This window comes from Protopterus annectens, chromosome 12.part0 (genome assembly GCF_019279795.1).
Source record: "Protopterus annectens isolate FY-2018-M chromosome 12.part0, PAN1.0, whole genome shotgun sequence".
NCBI lineage: Eukaryota > Metazoa > Chordata > Ceratodontiformes > Protopteridae > Protopterus > Protopterus annectens.
In genome coordinates this window covers 149,269,388-149,285,704 of record NC_056746.1, presented here as the reverse complement: position 1 = coordinate 149,285,704, position 16,317 = coordinate 149,269,388, and the positions used below count along the sequence as shown (strand labels likewise).

Here is a 16,317-nt window from a genome sequence, read left to right as displayed (position 1 = left end):
TAAAGTTCCATTCATGGTTACCTTACAAACAAAATGTTCAACCAAATATACAAGCATTAAGCATTCAATTTCTCCCTTATTAATGCAATTGTCCACAAACAAAGCAGGTGAAGCATAAAGTAAAACTCTGTAATACATCGGACACGGGTGGTGCCTAATATACTTCAACTGGATTCTGACTAGCAAAGACGGAGGAAGGCCCTTTTCAGACTTCTACTGCTGTGCACAGAACAGTGTTTTTTTTCAAATGTTTTTATTGAAAAGAAAATACTTTATATGTTAACAAATAAAATAAAATTTTAAGAACAGCAACATTTGAACTCAGAGGTGTCTCTAACACAGAAAAGGAAGCAGGACATGACGTGAAAAGACTACCTGAAATTGCAGAGCGTGGAGTGCAAAGCCACAAAGAACAGCTTTACAGTCAGCAATGTCTGGCTTCAGGCTTTGAGTATGTACTCATTAAAGAGATGGCATGACAGAGGCTTTCATATTTTTAAGTGAAATGACTAAGTTGAATCAGGCACAGACAGTTCAACATAGCTATTATTTCTCTTTCTTGACTGAGTGGGTGTTCTGGTCATTTTACATTTTCCCACCACGATACGAGCACATACAAGTTTCACAAAGCAAGCAATAATGCCTGGCAGGGTGGGTTCAACTATTAAAATAACAGACTGCTCAAGGGAGTTGTGAGGCCTGCTGCTTGTGGTTTCAGGCCTCTCTAACCCATGAAGGTCTGTTATTTCTCCCTGTAACATTCATCCTGGAGGGCATTACTGTGCTTAAGTAACAGGCTGTTAATGTGTTTTGTATTCATTTTATTATGAGCATATGCATTTTGTTTATATTTTTGATGCTAAATAGTTCTTACAGCTAATGTTTAAAGTTGCTGTAAGACATGAAATTGTTGGAGGATGTATTTTACATACAAAATATAATTTATGTAAGTATTTAACAATGTTTATACACACACACACACAAACACAAACACATGCATATACTGGTATGCGCCATTTGATGGAATGCTCGTTTGAATCACAACTGACAGAAAAGTGTAAAGATCTATAGAAAGTATGTGATGGTGTCATCTTCTTATAGGATGTATTAAGGAAGGGAGTCTAGCAGAGTATGTGTGGATGGGGAATGGCCAATATCATGCTACACCCCTAGATCTGTAGGTGTTTGTGCTCCAGCACTGATTCACTGGGTGTGTTTTTTGTCTTTTCTCCATAACTGTAGGACTGTGGAGTTAGTACATATAAATAAGGGGGCTATGAAGGGTGCAGGTGCCCTGCTCCCTGCAAAAACGTACAGTTGTGTACACTTACTATAAATGTAGATGTTCGAGTGTGTTCACTGCTGCAGTCCTAACCATTGGGTTATCCATGCTGTGGTAGCCCTCAGTCGGTCTGAATACCAGAGTCAAGGTTTTGTGAGTCGGCTGCTGTCGCTTGCTGGATGACGTCAGGTCGTCCGAGCTATAAAGGAGAGCAGGCGACACCATTACCTCAGTTTTTCTTGCCTTAACCAACAGTAGTCTTGGGGTCAGAGACCCCCATAAAATACGATTCTCTCTAAAGAAAGCAGATATCAGGGGGAAGGAGAGAGGGAAAGCATGACTGCAGTAGTCAACACACTAGAACATCTACACTTATGGTAAGTGTACACAACTGTACTATGTTATGTTCTTTGTTTCACTGCTGCAGTCCTAACCATTGGGAAGATTCCCAAAGCTGAGGAGAAGGGTGGAAGGTTAATAGAAACTTAAGATTGGGTGAGCATGCCCTGCAGAATTGCAGAGGCAAACCCAGCCCTAGCTTTTGATAATAGGTTCAGATGGTAATGTTTCATGAAGGTGTGGACTGAAGTCCATGTGGCAGCTTCCAGGATGTCCTTGGTGGGTACCCCTCTAAGGAATGCTGTGGAAGTAGAGGTTGTCCTACTGGAATGGGTTCTGATGGTCTTAGGGAGTTGTTTTCCATGCAAGGAGTAGCAAAATTAGATGCAGTGTGCTATCCATTTAGAAATGGTCTGTTTGGATACTGGTTTCCCTGTGCCCATTTTAAAGCTGACCAAGAGCTGGTCAGTTTTCCTGAATGTCTTTGTATGATCCAGATAAAATCTGAGTTGCCTGTGCACATTCAGAGAAAGCAGTATCCTTCCCCCCTTGTTCTGAGGATTAGGGAAGAATTTGGGCAGGTGGCTGGCCTGGTTGAGGGTAACGTCCAAAACCAACTTTGGCATGAAGGAGGGCTTGGTTCTCAGGAAGACCCTGTCTGCATGGAAGATGATAAATGGCTCAATGACCATTAAGGCTTGAAGCTCTGACACTCTCCTGGCTGAAGCAATAGCCAGGAGAAAGGCAGTCTTCCAAGAGGGGTACTTTATAGGTTCATAGGTTACTACTAGGCTAACTGCCCTTGTCGGCCATTTTAAGCCTAGCCAATTACCCCATGTGAGAATCAAACCCTGCACCTTGGTTCTACAAGGTAAACACCTTAACCATTAGGCCACCCTCCCAACTTTAGTTCTGAGGATGCTGCAGGTTCGAAGAGAGGCAGAGTAAGCTTTAGTAAAACAAAGTTCAGGCCCCAGGCTGGGGTGGACTGTCTTCTAGGAGGCCTGATATTACAGGGTCCTCTAAGGAATTGTATGATAAGAGGGTGGGAGTACAATGGCTGTTCTGTATCAAAGTGTGCCGAGATGGCAGAGGCATGGATCTTTATGGAGGCGAAGGAAAGACCCTTATTAAGAAGCTCAGCAAGGTAATCTAGAATAAGAGGAATTGGAGGGCATATATATGTCTGCCCCCCTGGACTGGCTCCAGGAGCAGAATCTTTTTCCATTTTCCAACGTATGATTTTCTGGTGCTGGGCCTTCTGGCTTCTGTGATGATGTCAAGGACTTGCTTGCTTAGCATAGATTCCTTGTTGGTTTTCGAAGAATAAGCCATGCTGAGAGCTTGAGTGTCTGAAGGTCTGGGTACAGCATTGTTCCATCCCCCCAGGATACCAGGTGAGGTATGAAGAGGTAGCTGCCGGGGGGGGGGGGGGCTAGTGTGATAGGCTGTGCAGCAGTGGGTACCAATGCTGTCTGGGCCAATCTGGGGCAATGAATATTGCTCTTGGTTTTTCCTCCCTTACCTTGATAAGCACTTTTGGAATGAAAAAAACAAAGGCTCACGGCCGAAGAGATCACCAGGACCAGGATACAGATGAATTGATGTACCAATTTCTTTATTTCTTTATTTTACATATAACATCCACAGATAAGCAGCTCACAAATAAAAAACTGACTGAAACAGGCAATACAGTCAAGCTCCTAGATGATATTTGCATTTTGTGGAAAGGTGATATTAATGACTTTGAAAAATTTATGCAACACATTAATTCCTCCACCAGTTTTTTAAAATTTACACACAAAATAAATCCATTTGAATTACATTACTTGGACATTGTTTTAAGGAAAAACAATATATCCAAACAGTTTGAATCTAGCATTTTTAGAAAGAATACCTACTCAAACATGTTGTTGCACTTTGAAAGTAACCATCCATTATTTCAAAAAAAGGGGATCATAAAAGGCCAATTAATAAGAGCATCCAGAATTTGCAGTATGGATATCCTTTATCAAAAAGAATGTGAATACCTAAAGGAATTGTTTTTGGAAAAAGGCTATCCAAAAAACATGTTTGAAACTTTGGCTAATGAAATATCCCAAAAAAGGAATACACAATTTCCCCCATTACTTGGTAATACAAAGTCCCAAGAGATTGTTACCACAAAGAACAATAATATGACAAAAAATCTTTCTTTTCTATATACATATAACATGAACAATTTGGAGATTGAGAACACTATTTGTAAATTTTGGCCTATTCTCTCTATTAATGAAGATCTTAAGAAAAGTATTCCCAATAGACCACAATTTGTTAGAAGAAGGGACTGCAATTTATAAGAATTATTAGAAAGGGAAACACTATCTAGTAATAGTAGAATCCAACTCACTAGAGGAACCTACAAATGCAATTCCTGTAACCAATGTTGCTTTATACTAAATAACAAAGGCATTTACCTAAAATCTAGAAATATAAATTTGTTTCCATCAGGTCATTTTAACTGCAACTCAAAAGGTGTGGTTTATTTGGGATTCTGTCAACACTGTTTATGCTTTTACGTTGGAAAAACTGAAAGAACCCTAAAAAGAAGGGTATATGAGCACATCTATGAAATTAAAAATAAAAAAGAATCGAATGCATTTTACAAGCACTCTTTAACTTGCAGTAATATGTGCTTAAAATTCTTTGTTTTGGAACAAGTATTTAACAGTGTAAGAGGGGGTGATTGGGAAGCATCCCTGGAATATAAAGAATTGTTGTGGCAAATAAAATTAAATGCCACAAGGCCACCAGGGCTTAATGATGCTATCAGTATCAACAGTGCCCTTAAACTACGAAGGGCCAAACTATAGCCAATTTATTAATTCATAATTACAAAGATTTCCATCTGGTTTTATGTTTACAATTACAATAAAATGGCAGTATAACAGTTCTTGGAATATATATTGAACAGAATGATTTTTTAAGTATTTATTATCTGCATTTAACAGTTAACATAGTCTACTTTTAATATTGTAGTAAGTTTTAGTAAAATGTATGAGTATTATTTTATGCACAGTACCTCAGTATATATCTTTTAACAACTTTTTTTAAACAAAAATTTTTTAACAGTTCTTTTTATAATTTTATAATTTTTCTAGATTAACTATACATGCATCAGTTTTTGATATTGAATATACAATATAATATGTATTTTATAAATAAGTAGTTAAGAATAATTAAATTATACATATATATGTTTGTTTATATGTACAATAGATTTATGATTTTAAAAATTTAATAATATTTACATGTTTATATTTATTTAATTTATTTAAAAAGTTTCTTAAAAGAACCTTTTAAAAAATTGCATGTCACAAATCAATCTGTTTATGTGGACCCTGATAATGCTTTTGATTATGTAGCTTTAAGCACCAAGATAACTTTTTAAACAATAAGAATAATTCAATTAATTATAATTACATAATTGAATTATTGGGATAGCATATGTATATAATGGAAGCACATTCACTGTATTCTTGTCTTGATAAAGCCTGGGAGAGCCCGGGCGAAAGCGCTTGACTGTATTGCCTGTTTCAGTCAGTTTTTTATTTGTGAGCTGCTTATCTGTGGATGTTATACGTAAAATAAAGAAATAAAGAAATTGGTACATCAATTCATCTGTATCCTGGTCCTGGTGATCTCTTCGGCCGTGAGCCTTTGGTTTTTTGGTTGCATTCGTTTTGGTTCTACAGATTTGTCACTTTTGGAATGAGATGTAGAGGTGGGAATGCATACACAAAGAGGGTATTCCAAGGGAAGGTCAGGTTATCGATCTTCCAGGCCAGGTAATGGTACTCCCTGGTGCAGAATTTCTGTACTAGGTTATTTAAATGAGAGGCAAACAGGTCCACCTGGGGGGGGGGGTCCCCCATGTGTGGGTAATTTGCAGAAAAATGTCTCTGTGGATTTGCCATTCATGTGGGTCTAGCAGGTTTCTGCTTAGGTGGTCTGCCGGGGTGTTGTTGATGCCTGGTAGGTATTGGGCTATAAGATGTAGTCGCATGGATGAGGCAGCTAGCCACAGGTTCATGGCTAGTCTGCACAGGGGGTAAGATTGAGTCCCTACCTGTTTGTTGATGTACAACATGACTGTGGTGTTGTGTTGTCTGTTTTTATGAGAAGACCTCCTGGTTTGAGGCAGGGTTTGAAGGATGCCCCAGCATTTTGTACTGATATCATTTCCTTTTGGTTGATGTGCAAGGATAGTATCAGTGTGTCCCAGAGACCTTGGGTGCATCTGTCTTCTAGATGGGTGCCCCATGCTGCATCCGAAGCATCTGTAGTTATGGTCTGGTCTGATGGACAGAGGGTGAATGGAAGTCCCTTGTTCAGAGCGAGGCCTGGGCCTGCCAGAGGAACCTGGATCTTATGTAAGGGATCACAGGCAGGGAGGTGTCCAGAGGTTGTGAGTGTTGACACTATAGGTTCTTTAGATGCCACTAAATTTTCCTCATGTGTAGTCTGGCCAGAGGTACCAGGAGGATGCATGAGGCCATGTACCCTACAGCTTGTAGGAACCTCCTGGAAGAAAGCTGAGTTTGGGAGGCCAGAGTAGGGAAGTATTTTGGTAGGAAACTTTGTTTTTCTGGGACAGAAAGGCCATTTGCTGTTGTGTGTCCATTAAGACTCCCAGAAATATGATTTTACTGGTAGGTGTCTGTTTTGATTTCCTTTCGTTGATAGTGAACCCCAGAGAGGTGAGTAGGGTTTTTACAAATGAGAGGTGCTGCAGGAGCAGTTCCTTGCAGTGTGCCTGGATTAGAAAGTCATCCAGGTAAGAGTAATTCTGTACATTGTTTTGCCTGCAAAAGGCAATGGCAGGAGCTAGACGTTTGGTGAATACCCTGGGAGCAGTGGATAAGCCAAATGGCATAGCAGAGAATTGAAAGTGTAGTGATCCTGCTCTGAAGCACGGGAATTTTCTGCATGATTCCCTTACTGGGATGTGCAGGTAGGCATCCTTTAGGTCTAAGGTGACCATCCAAGCTTTGTTTGGTAGCACTGGTAGAAGCTGTTGTAAGATAAGCATTTTGAATTTTGGGATTACCAGGAAGGTATTTAGAAAGGATAGGTCCAGGATGGGCTGCCAAGTCCCCTATTTCCTGGGATCAATGAATAGTCTGGAATAAAATCCTTTTGCAACTTCTTCTGGAGGTACAGGTTCTACTGCTCCTAGGGGTATTAGGTTTTGCACTTGTTTTAGTGCTTCTGCCTACTGGTTTGGAGGTAAGTCTGGGTACCCTCTTGGAGGTGCTAGTTCTTGGAAATTTAATTTGTACTCCTGAGCTATGATTTTTAAGACCCACTGATCTTTTGTTATAGAGTTCCAATTTTCTCTGCATAGAGATGGCCTTCCTCCTAACTTTTGGTATGGTGGAGGCAGGCAGAGATGGAAAAGGTAGTCAGTGAGAGTTTTTCCATAAGGGGTTGCTTTTGAACTCCCTGTTCTAGTGTTTGGGGGGGGGGGGCACTGTTTTGTTTTTTGTTGGCCCTGAGTTTTAGTCCTGGTGGGTCTGTCCCTATGAGTTTTGCCTTGTGCCTGCCTGTTTGGTGCAGGAAAGGACCAGTGTTTAGAGGGAACATTTCTGCTGAACCTAGGAGGTTGTACTTGAAGAAAATCATTTACAATCTGCATCGATTTTGCTTTGTTTGTCCGAACAATCAGTCTTTGTCAAGATGTACATCCATGATTTTAGCTTTGACATGATCAGGGAGAGGTTGTTCCTTCAGCCATGCATGTCTTCTGATAACAGATCCTCTCACTGCTTCCCTGGTAGAAGCTTCTAGGGTGTCAAATCCACAGTGCAATGAGTGCTTTGCCACCTGAGATGAAGAGTGCAGTAATTCTGCTATCTCTTTATTGTTGGCAAATCTGGAAAAGCAGAAATTTTCTGTTTCAAAAGTTCCAAAGTGTGCTGTTGATATTTTAACATATGGAACTGACAGCTGAGAGCACTTATAGTTAAAGTTGCCGAAGTATATACTTTTTTACCCCATCTGTCCAGGACCCTGGATTCTTTGTCTGAGGGAGTAGGATTATTTGCAGAGGTAGCTTTAACTCCCTTAGGTCCCCGAGTAATCACCTCTGGATCTGCTATACGATTTCTGCAGAGGAATTTGTGAGTCAGGTACCCTGTAGTATCTGTCACGTTTTCTGGGGGCAGGTGGAAGGGTGTCAGGGTAAGGCTGGATCTTGGTAAATATCATCTATCACCTCCAAGATGGGTGGGATGGCTAGAGGTCTGTGCTGGGGTAGGTCCAGAAACTCTCTTAGTCTTTTCTTGGATTGAGGGAAATATGTTATTTCCCACTGGAAGTGTTCCCTGAGGGTGTGGAGGGTTTCCCCAAAGGAAAAGTCCTCTGGAGGTGATGCAGAAGGAATAGATTCCTCTGCATCTGAGTCTTCATAGGCAGTAAGAGGATTTTCCTCTTGAAAAACAGAGGAGTCAGATCCCTCTGAGTCTAAATCCAACTGGATGTCTGGAGAAGGTTTCCTTTTCTTTTTGGCTGGTGTGGCCTGATTACCCTGGATGAAAGTGATGAGGTCCTCTGCCATTTTAAGCATTCTAGTTTGAGGAGGGGGAGGAGTAGTGGAATGGAGACTTTCTGCTGTTTTCTTTGGAGTAGCTCTAAGTCTGGCCTGAAGAGTATCCCTCGGTGCTATCAGTGTGTTAGTAGGAAGAGAGGGCGAAGGCCTTGAAGTGAATTCCGAAGTGCAAAAGGTATCCTCGGAAGCCGGTACCTGCGTAGCAGCTCCGGACCCAACCGAGGCAGAGACAGCTAAAAGGTCGTTAGATGATGCAGTTTTCTGTGGCATACAGGACTCTGAAAGGGTCTCAGTAGAGGCCTGCAAAGTAATCGAGTCAGGCAGCAGGGATTGCAAAAGCGCCTCACTGAATTCTGAAGAACTGACAACCCTTTTAGCGGTGGTGTCGTCAGAAGGCTTGGCCTTATGCGGACTGTCTCTATCCTTATCTTTATGTTTTTTCAGAAGATATGCGGTTGGCTGACTGACGGACACCATATCAGTAATCGGAGATGGAAGATGAAAATATCTGGCTACAAACAGAGCTCTACGATGAATAGTTCTAGTGTTACAGAGGGCACAGAACCAAGAGCGGGGTACGTCATGATCTGGGCCTAAGCAAGTGATACAGTAAGAATGGAAGTCTCGGTGTGGTATTTGCTTTCCACAGGCGAGACAGTTATTGACTTTTGCAGACATCGGTTAGTGCATGAAAAAGGAAGGATCCCCAATGGGGTACTTACCTTTAGACGTTTTCAGCTGAAGTTCGAAATCTGGAAACAGCCGACCGGCACTGTTGTAAATTGCTTCTGCTATGGGCTCCATGGCAAGAAAGACTGAGGTAATGGCGTCACCTGCTCTCCTTTATAGCTCGGATGACCTGACGTCATCCAGCAAGTGACAGCAGCTGATGCACAAAACCTTGACTCTGGTATTCGGACTGACTGAGGGCTACCACAGCAAGAATAACCCAATGGTTAGGACTGCAGCATTGAAAGATGAAGAACATCATTTGTTTTTGGATTAGGCACCAATATTTTTTAAAACCTTTACTGAACATCACTGAAACACATTGGCAAACATACATTTGTATATAAGAAAACAAAAACATATTATCATATTCCCAGATGCAAACATTACACATCACATATATTCTTTGTGCAATTATCATAAATCCATCATTATATAACTTGCTCAATTCCTGCCTAAACCTCACTCCTCCTACAAAACATTATTTTGCATGTATTGTTTCCATAATTTCCATTTTTTTCTATGTAATTTGCTCTTACCCCTTTCTTAAGATCCTACTTCCAGTTCTTTTATCTCTGTTACAATATTCACTACTTCAAATACAGTTAACTTAGACTTTGATTTCTAATTTCTAGTAATTGCTTTATGGCAGCCACCAGAATTAAACTTAACAAGGCCTTACCATGTCTAGGCAATTCAGATTCTGCATCTCAGCTCAAAAAACAATTTCCTTAGTTATACCCATTTGCTCAACCAATCTTTCTGACAGAGTACTCTGAAAGGAATTTTTTTAATTCTGCCAGATCATTACACTCCCAAGGCATGTGTGTTCAGTTACCTCCTTCTTCCCTATCACACCTCCAACATTTGCCATCAACTTGAGGAAAAATTCTTCGGAGTCTAGTTAGGGTATAAAATACCTGTGCAAAAACTTCTAGGCACGAATACTAAATCATCTAGACTTTTGTTGCATATTTTGAAACCATACATATGTCCTCCCATGTTTCCTTTTGAATTGCTTATCCAATCTCTCTCTCTCTCTCTCTCTCTCCCCTCAGTCTTGTCTAACCACCTCTGCTTGATTCTTAAAGTTATTGTGCAATATTTTACATGCCATACTCATCATCATCTTTCGGCTGTTCCCATTAGGGGTCGCCACAGCGAATCATCTGTTTCCATTTCTTCCTGTCCTCTGCATCTTGCTCTGTCACACCAACCACCTGCAGGTCCTCTCTCACCACATCTATAAACCTTATCTTAGGTCTTCCTCTTTACCTCTTACCTGGCAGCTTCATCCTTAGAATCCTTTTCCCAATATACCCAGCGTCCCTCCTCAGCACATGTACAAACCAACGCAATCTCGCATCTCTGGCTTTGTCTCCAAACTGTCCAACCTGAGCTGACCCTCTAATATACTTATTCCTAATCCTGTCTACCCTCGTCATACCCAGTGCAAATCTTAACATCTTTAACTCTGCCACGTCCAGCTCTGACCCCTGCCTTTTCGTCAGTGCCACTGTTTCCAACCCATATAACATAGCTGGTCTCACTACCCTCTTGTAGACCTTCCCTTTCATTCTTACTGGTACTTGTCTGTCACAAATCACTCCTGACACTCTTCTCCAACCACTCCATCCTGCCTGTACTCTCTTCTTCACCTCTCTTCCACACTTGCCATTAGTCTGAACTGTCGATCCCAAGTATTTAAACTCATCCACCTTCGCCATCTCTACTCCCAGCATGCTCAACATTCATTTATCCTCCATCTCATTCACACACATATATTCTTAGTCCTGCTGACCTACATTCCTCTCCTCTCTAGAGCATATCTCCACCTCTCCAGGGTCTCCTCAACCTGTTCCCTACTTTCACTACATATCACAATGTCATCTGCAAACATCATAGTCCACGGGGACTCCTGTCTGATCTCATCTGTCAACCTGTCCATCACCACTGCAAATAAGAAAGGGTTCAGAGCTGATCCTTGATGTAATCCCACCTCCACCTTAAATGCATCTGTCACTCCCACTGCAGATCTCACCGCCGTCACACTACCCTTGTACATATCCTGTACCACTCTTACATACTTCTCTGCCACTCCCGACTTCCTCACACAATACCACAACTCCTCTCTAGGCACCCTGTCATATGCTTTCTCTAAGTCCACAAAGATACAATGCAACTCCTTCTGACCTTCTAGGTACTTCTCCATCAACACTCTTGGAGCAAACATCGCATCTATAGTGCTCTTTCCTGGCATGAATCCATACTGCTGATCACTAATCATCACCTCCCTTTTTAACCTAACTTCTACTACTCTTTCCCATAATTTCATACTGTAACTGATCAATTTTATCCCTCTGTAGTTACTACAACCCTGCACATCACCTTTATTCTTAAAAATTGGTACCAAAACACTTTTTCTCCACTCCTCAGGCATCCTCTCATTTTCCAAGATTTCATTAAACAACCTGGTTAAAAATTCCACTACCATTTCTCCTAAACACCTCCAAGCTTCCACAGGTATGTCATCTGGACCAACAGCCTTTCCATTCTTCATCCTCTTCATAGCTATCCTTACTTCCTCCTTGCTAATCCATTGCACTTCCTGATTCACTATTCCCACATCACCCAACCTTCTCTCTCGCTCATTCTCTTCATTCAACAGCCCCTCAAAGTACGCTTTCCAGACCTGTGTAAAAAACTAAAGGGACTAAAAATATTTTCACTGTTTGTATCTTGCTATCCATAGCCATAAACAAGAGCGTCCAGCTTTTCAGCTTTTGTATTATCTTTTGTTTAGTCTCTTCCCACATATCATTAGCCGCCATAACAGAATCCTTTTTAACCCATACTCCTAAACACTTCATTTTATCAAATCCTCATAGATATAGTTATTGCTGAACCAATTCATATGTGGGTGCACAGTTTACAGCTGTAGTCTGTTTTATCTTCATTAATTTTATATCCTGAAAAGACTTGAAATTGTCTCACAATGTTCCACAGCTCTGAGATGTCCTTTTCTGGTTTTATCAGGTACAAAATAACATCGTCTGCAAATAAATCCAACTTTTCTTGATTATCATAACATATCCTTGAATTTCTGAGTTCCTTATTTTCTTTGCCAGTGGCCTGGTTCCTCCATTCAGACACAACTTATTAGAGAGTAACCATCCCACTTTAATGTTTGCCTCTGATGTCTCACATATCTTTCCTAATTAACCTTATTATTGTATCAGGGAATGCACATACTTCCATTGCCCTACTCATAAAATCCTAGCATACTCTGTCAAATGCTTTTTAAGCATCAAGACCCACCAACAACAGCAATATTTTCTTGTACTCTGCTTCCCTATGGATCATCATTGGTTAATTAATGTTGTGAGATGTTAGCCCCCCCCCCCCCCCCGTGAAGGCTGCCAATTTTATAGATAATTCTATCATTTGTAAATATCAATGCAAGACACAGGCTTGTTGTCTTAAATGGAAAAAAACCCTGCTGTTAGATGTGGAACTGAAAAAATGAAACAGTGCTCTCTACTGACCAAAGTAAAGTATGTTGTGACCCTTTGATGTAGACAGTGGTGCCGAAAAGTCTAGATGAAGAAATTATTTCTATTGTTTTAACCAAGAGTTAAACTGCTAGATTTAAACATGCAAATGTATTTTTATTGCTCTGCTCCTGACCAGCTGCAAGATAACAAAAGGAGATGTTAAGAATGTAAATGCAGTTTCTGTTAGCCTGGGAACTTAAGGAAGTGTGTAGAATGATGTAATGTGTACCCTGGGAACCCCAGGAAAGTGTGAAGAATGATGTAATGTAAGTCAGAACTGCAATTTCAATTTAAACAGACAGAATCAGAGAGAAAAAGAAGTTATGTACTCACCATAACATTCCATGCTTGTAGTCCATCTCGCCCTTCATTCTTACATATGGGTTTGGAGCCAATCCTCGGCTCCGACACTGCCTATGACAAAGCTCAAAGTCTCCAGTTGGCTCGTGGCTAGGTAGGTATCCCATGGTGCACCAGTATAATCCCCAGATCTTGTTTGCTGCTAAAACTATAAAAAGGCAGAACAAAAACTATCCAGAAAGAACAACAATAATAAAAGGTCTCCACCTGTTATGAAAATTTTTTCTGTCTTCAGATCCTTCCAGGAAGGGGATAGGAGGGTGGGTTCATAAGAATGAAGGGCGAGATGGACTACAAACATGGAACGTTATGGTGAGTACATAACTTATTTATGTTCTGTAGTCCTATCTCGCCTTCATTCTTACATATGGGACAGCGTCCCTAGCACCTTGTTCTTGGGTGGCTCACGTAAAAATACTCCTGAGTACCGTGGAACCAAAGGAGGCTCTACCCCTAGAGGTCAAGTCCAATTTGTAATGAGTAATAAAGGTGTGAGAGGTAGCCCAGGTTACTGCTGCACAAATATTATCAATTGAAACCCTGGCTTGAAAGGCTGCAGAAGTAGACTGGGATCTGGTAGAATGAACCTTAATCTTGAACGGTAAAGGCTTTCCATCGGAAGAATAAATGTAGGACATACAACTGGAAATCCAATTCGAAAGGGTCACTTTGGAAACTGGGAGACCTAATCTGGAGTCGGAGAAGGAAACAAACAATTGGTCAGACTTCCTGAATTCCTTGGTCCGGTGTAGATAGAACCTTAATTTTCTGTGAACGTCTAACTGATGAAATCTGTATTCTGCTGATTGGAAAGAACACCGGAAGCTCTATACTCTGTTTCAAGTTATTATGAGAGCACACCTTCGGGACAAAAGATGGATTTGTGCGTAGAGATACTTAACCTTTGTGGAAAATCAAATAAGGAGGCTTGATAGACAGTGCTTGTAACACTGATACTTGTCTAGCAGATGTGATGGCCACCAGAAACAGTCTTTCAAGACAGAAACTTCAACGAACATGAATGAGCAGGTTCAAATGGTGGAGATGTTAATTTGGATAGGACAAAGTTTAGATCCCATGAAGCTATTGGTTCCTGAAAGGGAGGTCTCAGCAAGGTAGCACCTTTAAGGAAGGTTTTACACAACCTGTGTGACATCAGATTAGACTCATGTTGACCCAAATAAAAATTTGATATTGCTGCCAAATGAACCCAACTCTGGTGAAAAAGTTCAGACAAGAATTCTAAAACCACTGGAATGGATGCGATGTAAGGGTCAACATTCCTTTCCTCAGCCCAGATAGAAAACCTTCTACATTTGCTGGTGTATAACTTTCTAGTGCAGGGTTTGTGAGAAGATGTGAGAATGTGGGTCTCAGCAGGTGAAAAATCATGAAGCCTGACTAGGGATGGAACTGGAGCAGCCACGCTGTCAAACTGAGTGTGTGGAGGCTGGGATGAAGAGAGCCTGACAAGTGCATCAAGAGATCTGGCACTGGGTCCAGAGTCCATGGATCATCTAGTAGATGAGGCCTGAGAAAGGGGAACCAAACCTGACAAGGCCAGTAAGGAGTGATGAGAATCAATTTGCTTCCCAACAGTTTCACTTTCTGAATCACCTTGGATATGAGAGGAAAGGGTGGGAAAGCATAAAGGACACCCGAGGTCCAATCATGCACAAGTGCGTCTCTTGGTGACTCCCCTGGAGGGGGGATAAGGGAAAAGTAGCTGCTGCATTTGGAGTGGATTGGACTGGCGAAAAGATTGCAGCAAGGCTGTCCCCATCTGCGGAAAATCTGTTCCGCTATTTCCTGCTTCAGAGACCATTCGTGAGGCATCAAGATTGCCCTGCTGAGTTTGTCGGCTATCACGTTGGTTGCCCCTGGGATGTGCGTTGCTACTAGAAAGCGCTGGGAAGATATCGCCCATTCCCAAACACAAATAGCCTCTCAACAAAGGGGGTAAGATCTGGTTCCGCCTTGTTTGTTGAAATACCATACTACTAACATGTCTGATTGTACTGCTATCATCCCAAGAGGAAGAGGGTCGTGGAGTGCTTGCAACACCAGAACCACTGCCCTTATCTCTAAGACACTGATATGTAGGTGAGCCTCATGAGCTTGCCATGTGCCTTGGACAGTCCTGCCTAGATAATGTCCCCCACCCTATCTGTGAGGCATCCATGGTCACAGTAGCAAAAGGTTGGTGAGGAAGGAATGGAGTGCCTGTCGTTAGTTGGTTGTGTTGGATCCACCAGTGGAGGTCCTTTTTGCAAGACTCTGTTAAACTGATGTGGTGGGATAGAGGCAGTTGTTGGAAGGACCACTGGGACGATAGGAGCCATTGAAGAATCTGCATGTGTAATCTAGCAAGAGGGACTAGCATTATGGTGGAGGCCATGGTCCCTAGGAGTTTCAGCACTGTCTTTGCCTTAACCTTCCGGAGGGAGAGTAGACAAAAGACTTGCATGAGGTTCTGTGCTCTTCCTGCTGGAAGACGAGCCAACATGGCGACTCTCTCTATTTCTGCGACTATAAAAGTCACAAATTGAGAGGGCGATAAGGCAGACTTTTCCCAATTTATAGTAATCCCCAACTGGGTGCAAAGTTGGATAGTGGAATCTCTGGTTTGAAGAAGTAGATGTCTGGTGGAGGCGCGGTTAGGAGACAGTCGTCCAGGTACGGAGACACTTGGAATCCTAGACGTCTCAGGTGAGCTGTCACTACTGCTATACACTTGGTGAACACCCTGGGGGCTGTGGTGAGACCAAAGGGCAGAGCACAAAACTAGCAGTGACTGGCTCCCAGCAGGGAGTATAGACTGCAGTGTCACCATTTGGAACTTGTCCTTCTTTACGGATTTGTTTAATTTGCTGAGGTCCAAGATGGGCCTCCAGTCCCCTGTATGTTTTGGCACTAAAAAGAATCTGGAGTAAGTTCCGAATCCTATCTGGTCTGCAGGGACAGTCTGGATGACTCTGTTTGCGAGCAACTTGTTCACTTCTACAATTGCTTGATCCCTGTGATTGGGTGGAACATCCAGGATCCTCTTGGGAACATGAGGTGGAAGAGAAAAGGGTATGGAATAACCTCTGGTGATAATTCTTTGTACCCATTTGTCTTGGGTGATGCTTAGCCAGGCTTCTGGATACAAGGCAATGCGACCACTGACTGGCTCCAGAGAAGCACAGCTGGGCCCCACATCAGGAGCGCTGATAGGGCCAGCCTCGAAACGAATCGCAGCCTCCCTGGTTTTATGGTCCGCCCCTGCCTCTAGGGTGACATCTACCATTTGCTCCTCCTCCTCTGACTCTAAAGGAGGAGTCACCCTGTGCTCTGGGAAAAACTTCTGGGACTTCTTGAACCACATTTTACCACCTCTCTGACCCTTGGGGTATGGTCTAGAGGCAACGGTAAAACGTACTCCCACGGCAGAGAGCGTGTTCCCTTCTTGCTCACACCTGGTG

The 16,317-nt window shown here is 42.1% G+C and overlaps 1 protein-coding gene across 2 annotated transcripts in view; it reads right to left on the bottom strand.

Annotated features, from left to right (window-relative positions):
• The window catches only part of PDXDC1 (pyridoxal dependent decarboxylase domain containing 1), a 674,140-nt gene that overhangs the window by 41,506 nt on the left and 616,317 nt on the right, over nucleotides 1–16,317 (bottom strand). The gene's annotated exons all lie outside the window — the stretch shown is intronic.